Genomic DNA, 12,696 nt, shown 5'->3' with positions numbered 1-12,696 from the left:
TCCACCAGAGACTGGTGGGGCTCAGTGCTGCTAGGGAATGCCAGGAGATTGCATAGGACACATGTCCTACCTGAGGAGTGAGGGAGCTGAGATGTTGATCCTCTCTCTCCCTCCATTAGACACTGGTTGAGAGCTGCCCCTGAAGGGTCTGAACTCACTGGCACTTTGGGTAGAACAGGCACTGTCCCAAACAGATATAGGTGCCTGATGGTGAGTCCTGAGTGGGGCAGGGCAGGCTCCAGACAGCACCTGCTATGGGAGGGCAGGGGGCAGTGAAGTTCATCAGCGGGGGAGGTCAAAGGAAAGAACCAAGATGTGGGAGAATGATGGAAAGAGAGTGTGTCTGTATTATTAATGCCCCTGCCCACAAAGGAAGAAACTTGAAGGTGGTTGTTTACCCACATTGCCCAGGACTGTGTGGGCTCATGACAAGAGGCACTCAGGGTCCCTCAGGGCTAGGGCAGGAGGCAGGTCTCAGCTTCAACCAGAGAACAATAGTCTGCAGCCCAAGTTCTCCATGTGGGACCAGTGGCTGCTAGTTTGGACACTGAGTAGAAGCTCCCCAGTCTCTCTAGCAGAGTAATGGGACTAGCCCCACAGAGCTACTGAATTACTGCATTGATCCTAGCCCCAGTGAGTACCAAGCTGTTTTTGGCAGGCCTCTTTCAGTTGCAAACGATGGAGAACCCAAACCAAACTGGCTAGTGCAAATGAGACCATTTATTGACTCATGAACAGAAATGTTTAGCGGATGTATCTTTCTGGTATAGCTGGATCCAGGGGCTTAATGATGTCCTAGGATAGATTCTCCCTCTGTCTCTTGGCTCTATAGCAGACTTCTCTGTATAGGGCCAAGATAACCCCTGCAGCAACATATGCACATCCCTAGCTTTAGTCAAGCTGAAAGCCTCAAGCTTAAATCTCCCTGGCCTAGCTTTTGTCACATGCCTATCTCAACCAGTCTCCATGGCCAGAAGGATGGAATGTGCTGATTGGCTAGGAACCTAACCACTGCTCTTATAAATGACCCCCTGGCCTTATCTCCCTGAAACAAACTCCCTTCTCTCTACCTAGCCCAGCCCAGCCCAGCCCAGTCTTGCCCCGCCCTGCCTAGTACAGCCTCCCCCACCCAGCAAAGAGTTCTGCAGGGACCACAGTAGAAGAATATAGTTGGCCCATGTAGAGCCTAGCATAATCACCATTTATTACACCTTTGTGGAATGCATGTAGGATTGTGTCTGTATGTGTAGGAAGGTTTGCACGGGGAGGAAGTGTTGGTGTCTCTCAGACTCTGACTTCAGGGTAGGGAGAACTATAGGGTCATGGGGACAAGGGAAAGTTGCAGTAACACTGGGCAGCTAGCTAGTGCAGTAATCTGGTCTCATTTTGGTTGTTGGGGGGTACAGGGAGGAGGTGGGGTTGATGTGTAAGAAAGCAAGAGAAGGGGATCCCTGGGTGGCTCAGCGGTTTAGCGCCTGCCTTTGGCCCAGGGCGCGATCCTGGAGTCCCGGGATTGAGTCCTGCGTCAGGCTCCTGTCATGGAGCCTGCTTCTTCCTCCTCCTGTGTCTCTGCTTCTCTCTCTCTATGTCTATCATAAATAAATAAATAAATCTTAAAAAAAAAAAAAGAAAGAAAAGAAAGCAAGAGAATAATAGGACATGTAGTTCCGCAACTAGAAAAGAAAAGAGCCTAAATCAATACCAACTAGTGATCCCAAGGCATAACTTGGGCCTGCCCCTCCCCATCCTCTAGTGGCATTCAACCTCAAGACACAGACTGAGGCCAAACTTCTCAATCAGGCTTCATCTGGCTAATTAACCCTTCAGGATCTGGGCCAAATCCATAAAATTATGATAGTTAGCTGGGCATATGGCTGCCTAAGATAAAGACCCACATTTCCCAGCATCTCTTGCAGCTAGGTATAGCCATGTGACTGTGTAAGGAGAAGTGGTGGGTACAACTTTGAGGGAAAGGGAGTGAATTTCTCCTCCCTATCATTGGAAGGTCGATGTGATGGCTGGAACTCCATCAGCCATCTTGGGCCATGACATTACCTTGAGAATAGTGACCATGATTGAGGCAACCTACATTTCACATCTGATGGAAAGCCATCCCTGCACTGACTAGGGTTTTGATTACCTCCTGTTTACCATGTTGATGAAGGAGGGATCTCCTGCTCTAAGTGCTACAAGATGGCCAAGCATCTGACACCCAACCCTGAATAGAAAAAAATTGCCATTGGCTTATTATTAGTCATGTATAGTCACAGCTCAGAGGAGAGGCAGGACACTGGAGGCCATGCAGAACCACATAGGGGTGTCACACGTGGGAGCAGTCAAGAAACAGAGTCAAAGCACTAGCCTAGTCACTAAATTCACAATTAAAATTAGCATTTTTGGGGATCCCTGGGTGGCTCAGCAGTTTAGTGCCTGCCTTCGGCCCAGGGTGTGATCCTGGAGTCCCAGGATTGAGTCCCACATCAGGCTCCCTGCATAGAACTTGCTTCTTCCTCTGCCTGTGTCTCTGCCTCTGTGTGTGTGTCTCATGAATAAATAAATAAAATCTTTAAAAATAATAAGCATAATCTTTAAATAAAATAAGCATATTTATTTCAATTGTGGCCTCCAAAATTTACTCATGAAAATTGCTTATTCATAAAATAATCTGCTTAAATTAGTGTGAATCTTGGATATCATCACCAAGAAGCCGGTATAAATTTTTTTTTCATGAAGAAAAAATATTAAGAAGCAGGAGCTGTGGCAGGCAGGTTTTGTAGTGACAAAGGGACAGGTGACCTCTGGTTCCCATGGGAGGATATGATTGACATGTTTGGATAGTTTCTCAGGCTGGCAGAGAGGTGAACTCAATTAGGCCAAGGACCAGATGGGGTGCAGCTGATCTGATAGAGGAGCTAGCTAGATGGGGAGCCTCTCCCTCCAGCTGGAGTAGGGAGGCATATCTGACAAAAGCAGAGAAACTCTCATGGTTAGGCCTTTGGGACCCCATGAGGCTTAAAGATTTTTTTTAAGATTTATTTATTTATTATTTGAGAGAGAGAGAGGTGGAGGGGTAGAGGGAGAGAGAATCTTAAGCAGATTCTTTTATTTTTTTTTAAGATTATTTATTTATTTATTTATGAGAGTCATAGAGAGGCAGAGAGAGAAGCAGGCTCCATGCAGGAAGCCCGATGTGGGACTCAATCCAGGGACTCCAGGATCATGACCTAGGCCAGGGCAGGCGTTCAACCACTGAGCCACCCAGGCATCCCTCTTAAGCAGATTCTGTGCTGAGCGCAGAGCCTGATGTGTGGCTCCACCTCATAGCCCCCAGATCACTATCCCAAGATGGTGACCTGAGCCAAAACCAAGAGTTGGACATCTAACCAACTGGGCCACCCAGGCACCCCAGATGTCTCTCATGTATAAGCCACCATTTCTCTTTTTTTCTCCTTTGGAAAAACAATGTACTCTAATCCTAAAGAATACGGAGGCTCTCCACAGAGTGAGAGCTGAAGCCATGGCTCGGATGGCATTACCCAAGGAGAAAGTATAAAATGAGAAGGGAGACCAAGAGAAACTGTTGAGGATGGCTTATGCCTGAGGGGTGGGCAGAAGGGAGCCAGCAGTGGTCATGGAGAAGGAGGGTCAGAAAGAGAAGAGGAATCTGAAAGTATCTGGTACAACTGAAAATGTGCCTGCCATGTGCTTGGGATGGTTAAATGTATAGGTCAAGTGCAAGGTTATATCATAAAATGATCTTGGGCCATGGGGTGCCCAGATTAAACATGATCTCTGGGTGCTTCTGTGAGGCTGTTTCCAGAGGAGATTAGAATTTGAATCGGTGAACTCTGTAACATAGATTGCCCTCCCCAGTGTGGATGGGCATCATTCAAACCATGGAGAGCCTGACAGAACAAAAAGCAGAGGTGTGGCCAGGGTTCAGGGGTGCGAGAGCATCTGGTTCCTGGGGTCCCAAAAAGACCAGGTTTAGCCACTTGCCGCTGACAAAATCCAAAAGCAGGGAAAGGAATTTATTTCAGTGAGGCCAACGCTGGGAAAGACAGCGGACTGTCTTTTTTTTTTTACAGATTCTTTTTTTTTTTAATTTTTATTTATTTATGATATTCACAGAGAGAGAAAGAGAGAGAAGCAGAGACACAGGCAGAGGGAGAAGCAGGCTCCATGCACCGGGAGCCCGACGTGGGATTCGATCCCGGGTCTCCAGGATCGTGCCCTGGGCCAAAGGCAGGCGCCAAACCGCTGCGCCACCCAGGGATCCCCGACAGCGGACTGTCTTAAAGACAGTCTCCCAAATGCAGAAAATACTTCCAGGCTTATAGAAGGAAAACGTGGGGCAAAGGTGGTTCAGTACCTGCAGGTGGTCAGTGAAGGTCACATCAATCATTGTGTTTTTTTTTTAAGATTTTATTTATTTATTCATGAGAAACACACACACACAGAGGCAGAGACACAAGCAGAGGGAAAAGCAGGCTCTCCGCAGGGAGCCTGATGTGGGACTCGATCCTGGGACCCCGGGATCACTCCCTAAGTCAAAGGCAGATGCTCAACCACTGAGCCACCCAGGTCCCCCTCGATCATTATTTTGGAGTCAATCATGGATGGGGTCTTGCTGGCTCAGGATGGTTCTTATACTTGAGGGGGTAGATTCAGTTCCCATCATGGGAGGCTTTGCTCTCAGGGTTTCCCACCTGACCCAAGAGACAAGCTGGAAAGAAGTCAACTTGGAAAATTCGAGGCTTTGCCCTCAGGGTTTCCCACCTGACCCAAGAGACAAGCTGGAAAGAAGTCAACTTGAAAAATTCGAGGTCCAAATGGAGGCAGCCGAAGTCCTTTTTCAAGTGGAAGAACTGGCCCTTTTTTCTTCTGGTCTGACTTTTGAGTAGGACCCTGGCCTTCTCCTGCCCTTGGACTGGGCTTTGGGATTCACACAATCAGCAACCCAGGTTCTCAGGCCTTGATGCCCACCCAGACTGGAATTTTACCATGAGGCTCCTGGGTCTCCAGCTTGCCAATGGCACATTACAAGACTTCTCAGCCTCCATAATCACATAGGCAAGTCCTCATCATAAATCTCTCTTTCTATAGATAGACAATAGATGAGATATAGAGATATAGATAGGTCAGTCAATAGAGATAGATCTATAGATAGAGATCAAAAGAAAAAAATATGGGGATCCCTGGTGGCTCAGCGGTTTAGCGCCTGCCTTCAGCCCAGGGCATGATCCTGGAGTCCCAGGTTCAAGTCCCGCATCGGGCTCCCTGCATGGAGCCTGCTCCTCCCTCTGCCTGTGTCTCTGCACCTCTCTCTCTATGTGTCTCTCATGAATAAATAAATAAAACCTTAAAAAAAAGAAAAAATATAAAATGATATGTGCATCTGTATATATGAGGATATATATATGAAAGATAAACATGATAGGAGATAGATATAGAAATATCTATTTTATTGGTTCTGTTTCATATGTGCACGTAGAAAAGGATATACATACATAGACATATATATAAAGGATAAAGGATATCTATATAAAATATATCACATACAGATATTGGTTCTGTTTCACATGTGTATTAGTCGGGCAGAAAAGATCATTCTGTGTAGCAAACAGCCTCAAAAGTCAGTGACTAACACCAGAGTTGGTCATCACACAATATGATCCCAACCAATCAGCGAGGTCTCTGAGCCACTTGGCCCCTCAGGGATCCAGCCCAACAGAAGCTGCCCCGTTTTGAACAGCAGCCCCCAAACTTTGGTTCCTGGGCACCATGGAAACAGGGACAGCACTCCCAAGTCAACTTTCTCAGGGTTTCCACCCAAAAGTACCATCTAACCCTTCTGCTCCCACTTCATTGGCCAGGATTAGTCACATAGTCCTGCCTGATAGCAAGGGACAGAGAAAGTGAGGGTAGGGGTTGGGGGGTGGGGAGGAGCAATTTGGAATATTTGGAGTATTACTGTCTCTGCAGCACTCAAGGACCAGAAGTCTATTCTGGGAAAAAAAAAAAAAAAAACTTTTTAAAAAAGATTATTTATTTATTTATTCATGAGAGACACACAGAGAGAGGCAGAGACACAGGCAGAAGGAGAAGCAGGCTCCTTGCAGAGAGCCAGATGTGGGACTTGATCCCGGGGCTCTGGGATCATGCCCTAGGCCGAAGGCTGGCGCTAAACTGTTGAGCCACCCGGGCATCCCCCTGAAAAAACACTTTTTAAAAATATTTTATTTGAGAGAATGTATAAGTGGGGGAGGGGCAAAGGGAAAGGGAGAAGCACGCTTCCCACTAAGCAGGGAGCCCTGATGATGCTGGGCTGGATCCCAGGGCCCCAAGATCATGACTTGAACCCGAGACCATGACCTGAGCTCAAGGCAGACACTTAACCGACTGAGCCACCGGTGCCCCTATTCTGGAAAAGCTCTTACAAAGCCAGTAACAGATATGTGCAAGGACGTTCCCTGTGGGGCTCTTTTATTACAGTGAAAATTCTCTCCTGCCCTGGATCCCACACAGCTTGCAATTTTAACTCACATCACTTCCTCAGAGAGCCCCTCACCAAAACCCCCGATCAGAAGCAACATTTTTTTAAAAGATTTATTTATTTATTTATTCATAGAGACGGGGGGAGGGGGGGCAGAGACACAGGCAGAGGGAGAAGCAGGCTCCATGGCTCCATGCAGAGAGCCTGACATGGGACTCGATCCGGGGTCTCTAGAATCATGCCCTGGGCTGCAGGCGGCCTAAACCACTGCGCCACCAGGGCTGCCCTAGAAGCAACATTTTTTTTTTTTTTTTTTTTTTTTTATTTATGATAGTCACAGAGAGAGAGAGAGAGAGGCAGAGACACAGGCAGAGGGAGAAGCAGGCTCCATGCACCGGGAGCCCGACGTGGGATTCGATCCTGGGTCTCCAGGATCGCGCCCTGGGCCAAAGGCAGGCGCCAAACCGCTGCGCCACCCAGGGATCCCCTAGAAGCAACATTTTTGTCTCTCTCTTCTTCCCTGCCTATTTTTCTTCCTGGTATTTCAAACATCCTGATTTATATATTTGCCCACTATCCATGGTGGGCACATCCGTGGAGGTGGGCACTTGGCCATAGTCACCTCTGCCCCCGGCACCTAGAACAGCGTCTAGTACATACCAGGTTATCAGTGAACATCTGTGGTGTGACCAAATGAAAAAAATCCCACAAGAGAGGAATAAACAAACAAGAAATGTCTTATTTAAAATAATAGAGACCAAGGGACACCTGAGTGGCTCAGGGGTTGAGTGTCTGCCTTTGGCTCAGGGGGTGATTTGGGTTCCTAAGATTGAATCTGCATCAGGGTCCCCCCAGGGAGCCTGCTTCCCCCTCTGCCTATGTCTTTGCCTCTCTCTGTGACTCTCATGAATGAATAAATAAAATCTTTTAAAAAATAGTAATAATAGAGACCAAGATCTAGGACACATAAGGGACTTGATCTATACATAATGTATTAGTTTCCCAGAGCTGTTGTACCAATGACTACAAAGTAGCTTAAAAGAACAGACATTTATTCATTTCAGAAGTTCAAATTATTTATTTGGACTTGGAGAGACTAGAAGTCCAAAGTCAAGGTGTTGGCATAGTCATTCCTTCTGGAGTTTCCTTCCTTGTGTCTCTTCCAGCTTCTGGTGGTTGCTAGTAATCTTTGATGTTCTTGGGTCTGTTGCTGCGTCACTGTAATCTCTGCCTCAATTTCCATGTGGCTTTTTCGTGTGTGTGTATGTGTGTGTGTGTCCCTCCTCCTCTCTCTTATAAGGAGTCTGATCATGGGATTTAGGGCCCAGCCACTTAATCCAGGATAATCTCAACATCTTTAACTTAATTACAAAAATTTTTTCCAAATAAGGTCATATTCACATGTTCAGCAGGTTTGAACATCAGGATATCCTTTTGCGGATCACCATTCAAATCATTATATGGATTAGTGTGAGTAGGGCTAATCTTGAAGGATAAAAAAGGTACAGAGCAAGGATGACAATTTTGATCATTTTCATAAATTAAGAAAGGTATCAGCTATTTCTGGGGAAAGAATTGAGTACCTGGGGCTGAGGGGGGGCGGTTTGCTACGTTATATCCTTGTTGAATTAAGAGAAAGAAAAACTGGACTGAGGTATACATGACATACAACAGAATGAAAATTTTTAAATATTTTATTTTTATTTTTATTTATTTATTTGAGAGAGAGAGAGAGAGAGCGAGAGTGAGCGAGAGAGAGCATGTAGGTGGGGCAAAGGGCAGAGGGAAAGGAGAGAGAGAATCTCAAGCAGACTTCTTGCTGAGCACAGTGCCAGACATGGTGCTCCATCTCACAACCCTAAGATCATAACCTGAGCCGAAATCAAGAATCAGACACTCAACCGACTGAGCCACCCAGGCACCCCCAGAATGAAAACGTCTTAAAGTCTACTTGAGTCAAAACTCATCATTCCAGCCACCTGGGTGGCTCAGTCAGTTAAGCGTCTGCTTTCAGCTAGGGTTGTGATCCCAGGGTCCTGGGATCGGGCCCTGGGTTGGGCTCCCTGCTCAGCAGGGAACCTGCTTCTCCCTCTCCCTCTGCCCCTCCCACTTGCTCATGCTCTCTTGCTTTCTCTCTCTCAAATAAAATAGTCTTAAAACAAAACAAAAGTCAAAAAACCCCATCATTCCAAACCTCAGCATGCATGCCCCTATGAAACCATAACCAGTTGATGAACATTTCCATCACCTCCAAAAGTATTCTTCTGAGCCTTGGTCAGCCCTCCCTCCTCCCACCCTTTACGCCCAACCCCAGGCAACCACAGATCTACTGTCACTACAGGTCAGGTTGCATTTCCTAGAAATTAATATTAATTGAATCATGGGGATGCCTGGGTAGCTAGCTCAGCGGTTGAGCATCTGCCTTCGGCCCAGGGAGTGATCCCAGGAGTCCCGGGATCGAGCCCCACATTGGGCTCCCTGCATGGAGCCTGCTTCTCTCTCTGCCTGTGTCTCTGTCTCTCTCTGTGTGTATCTCATGAGTAAATAAATGTTTTTTAAAAAAATTGAATCACAGAGTATGTAGTCTGTGGTATCTGGCTTCTTCCATTTGGGACAGTTAGTTTTAGATTCATCTGTGCTACATGCATTGATTGCTCATTCTTCTTTTAAAGTTTATTTTAACATTTTGAAAATTTGAGATATAATTGACATAGAACATGAGTTTTAGGTGTAATATAATTTGTTCTTTTATATTATTTGGATGGGCCACCATTTGTTTATCATATGTTGATGGACTTCTATTTCTTTCCTACTTCAGGCTATTACATGAAACTTCTGTGAACAGTCCTGAGCAAGTCTTTGAGTAAACATGTCTTAGAGAAATTCTCTTGGGTAGATACGTAAGAGTGAAATGGCTGAATGGTACAGTAAGTGTACATTTAACTTTTAAAAAAAGATTTATTTGTTTATTTATTTGAGAGAGAGAGAGAATGAGAGAGAGGGATGCCTGGATGGCTCAGTAGTTAAGCTCTGCTTTCGGCTCAGGGTGTGATCCTGGAGTTCAGGGATCGAGTCCCACATCGGACTTCCTCAGGGGAGCTTGATTCTCCTTCCTCCTATGTCTCTGCCTTTCTTTCTCTGTGTCTCTCATGAATAAATCAAATATTTAAAAATATATATATAGAGAGAGAGAGCACACATATGAGAGAGGGGAAACAGGGAGTGAAAGAGAAGCAGGCTCCCTGCTGAGCAGAGAGCCCAACAAGGAGCTCCATCTGAGGATCCAGGGGTCATGACCTGAGCGGAAGGCAGATGTTTCACCACCTGAGTCACCCAGACACCTCTACTTTTAACCTTTCAAGAAACTGTCAAACTGTTCCAAAGTGGTTGTGCCATTTTCCACTACCACAGGTGGTCTATGAGGGTCTCAGTTCTTTCATGTCCTTGTCGACCCTTGGTGTGGTCAGCCTTCAATTTTAGCCATTTTGGTGGGTCTGTCATGGTGACTTTATTTGTATTTCTTTGAGGACTAAGAATGTCAAACATCTTTTCTCATGCTTATTACCCATTTTATGTCTTCTCTGTGTTGAATTTCAAACTGTGTGAAGGTAATACCTATTTAAAAGTAAATGATCGGGGATCCCTGGGTGGCTCAGCAGTTTAGCGCCTGCCTTTGGCCAGGGGCGTGATCCTGGGGTCCCAGGATCAGGTCCCAGGCTCCCGGCATGGGGCCTGCTTCTCCCTCTGCCTGTGTCTCTGCCTCTCTCACTCTCTCTGTGTCTCTCATGAATAAATAAATAAAATCTTAAAAAAAAACAAAAAACATAAATGATCACATCCATTGGGTCGGGTTGTAACAACAACAACAACAAAAAAAAAACAGAAGATAGGGGCACCTGGGTCGCCCAGTGGTTGAGTGTCTGCCTTTGGCTCAGGTCATGAGACCCGGGGTCCTGGGGTCAAGTCCCACATCAAGCTGTCCGCAGGGAGCCTACTTCTCCCTCTGCCTATGTCTCTGCCTCTCTCTGTATGTCTCATGAATAAATAAAAATTTTAAAAATCTTAAAAAAAAAAAAAAAAAAACAGAAGATAACCAGTGTTGGCAAGGATGTAGAGAAGCTGGAACTCACTATCCACTCAGGTGCTACAACAATCTCTGGTCCCCTTCTGGTCTCCACTCCAATACCTGGTCTGTGAACATGACCCATTGGTTCCAAATATGGCCACTTTTCTCCATCTCCATGCTATTACCTGAATCCAAGCCACTATAACTTTTCCCTCTGGACTCCCTGAGGCCATTCTTGCCCACACAGAAGCCAAATGACCTTTCATCAAAACTCTTTTATCTTTTTAAAATATTTTATTTATTTATTTGAGAGAGTGAGAATGAGACAAAAAGCACAAGCAGGGAAGGGACAGAGGGAGAGGGAGAAGCGAACTCAGCTCAGCAGAGCGCCGGACATGTGGCTCCATTCCAGGCCCCTGAGATCATGACCTGAGCCAAAAGCAGACATTTAACCCACTGAGCCACCCAGGCGCCCCTTACCAAAACTCTTCAAAAATTTTGAAAATTTGAAATAATTTTCTTTTCTGTCCTTTTTTTAAAAAAATATTTTATTTATTCATGAGAGACAGAGAGAGAGGCAGAGACATAGGCAGAGGGAGAAGCAGGCTCCTCACAGGGAGCCTGATGTGGGACTCGATCCCAGAGCCCTGGGATCACGCCCTGAGCCAAAGACAGAAGCTCAACCGCTGAGCCACCCAGGTGTCTCTGAAATAATTTTCAATTTACAGAAGATTTGTAAGCTACGGACTAAATGTCTCTGTCTCCTCTAAATGCATAGGTTGAAACCTAACCCTCAATGTGATGGTATTAGAAGGTGGGACCTTTGGGAGGTGACTAGGTCATGAGATGGAGCCTTCATGAGTGGGATTAGGGCCTTATTAGGGGAGCTGGTGTTCACATGATTCTGCGTGCTCTCTCTCTCTCTCTCTTTCCCTGTCTCTCTCAGCCATGTGATCATAGGTCGAGGAAAAGCCTATATTTAATCTAGGAAGTGGTCCCTCACCAGATACTGGCTATGTCAGTGCCTTGGTCTTGGACCTCCCAGCCTCCAGAACCATGAGAAATAAATGTTTGTCATAAATTTACCCAGTCTGGCCACCTCGGTGGCTCAGTTGGTTAAGCGTCTGCCTTTAGCTTGGGTCATGATCTCAGAGTCCTGGGATCGAGCCCCACATCGGACTCCCTGCTCAGCGGGGAGTTTGTTTCTGTCTCCTTCTGCCCCTCCTCCCTGCTCGTTCTCTGTCTCTCTCAAATAAATAAAATCTTAAAAAAAAAAATCACCCAGTCTATAGCATTTTTAGTATGGCAGCTCAATGGACTAAGATAATTTGCAAGGTTGGCACCCTGCAAATTTGCCAACTTCTTGTCTATCCTTCACCCCACTGGCCTGAATGTTAACATCTTGCATAACGGTGCTATAATTGTCACAACTAAGAGATTAACTAACATTGGTATTCACTAAACTACACATTTAATATGAATTACACCAGTTTTCTCTCTGATGTCCTTTTCAGTTCCAGGATCCCATCCAGGACATCACATTTCATTTATCATGCCTCCTAAGACTTCTCTAATCCATCCCAATGTCTTGGTCATGCTCTGTTTCTCGTGACCTTGACATTTTTTTCAAGATTTATTTATTTATTTATGAGAGAGAGAGAGCAAGTGAAGGGGAGGGGCAGAGGGAAAGAGAGAATCTCAAGCAGACTCCACGCTGAGCATAGAGCCCAATATGGGGCTCAATCTCAGGACCCTGAGATTATGACCTGACCTGAGCTGAAACCAACAGTTGGACACTTAAACTGACTGAGCCACCCAGGTGCCCTTCATGACCTTGACATTTTTTTAAAAAGATTTTTATTTATTCATGAGACACACAGAGAGAGAGGCAGAGACACAGGAAGAGGGAGAAGCAGGCTTCATGCAGGGAGCCCAATGTGGGACTCAATCTGGGGTCTCCAGGATCTCAACCTGGACTGAAAGCTGCACTAAACCGCTGAGTCACCCGGGCTGCCCTGACCTTGACATTTTTGAAGTGTCCCAGTCAGGTTTTTTGTAGAATGTCCCCCAATTTGGGACAAACATCTGATGTTTTCTCCTGAGTAGACTGAAGTTATGGGTTTGGGGGACAGTA

The sequence above is a fragment of the Canis lupus genome, chromosome 20 (assembly GCF_011100685.1).
Source record: "Canis lupus familiaris isolate Mischka breed German Shepherd chromosome 20, alternate assembly UU_Cfam_GSD_1.0, whole genome shotgun sequence".
NCBI classification, from domain to species: Eukaryota; Metazoa; Chordata; class Mammalia; order Carnivora; family Canidae; genus Canis; species Canis lupus.
This window is presented reverse-complemented; position numbering follows the sequence as displayed.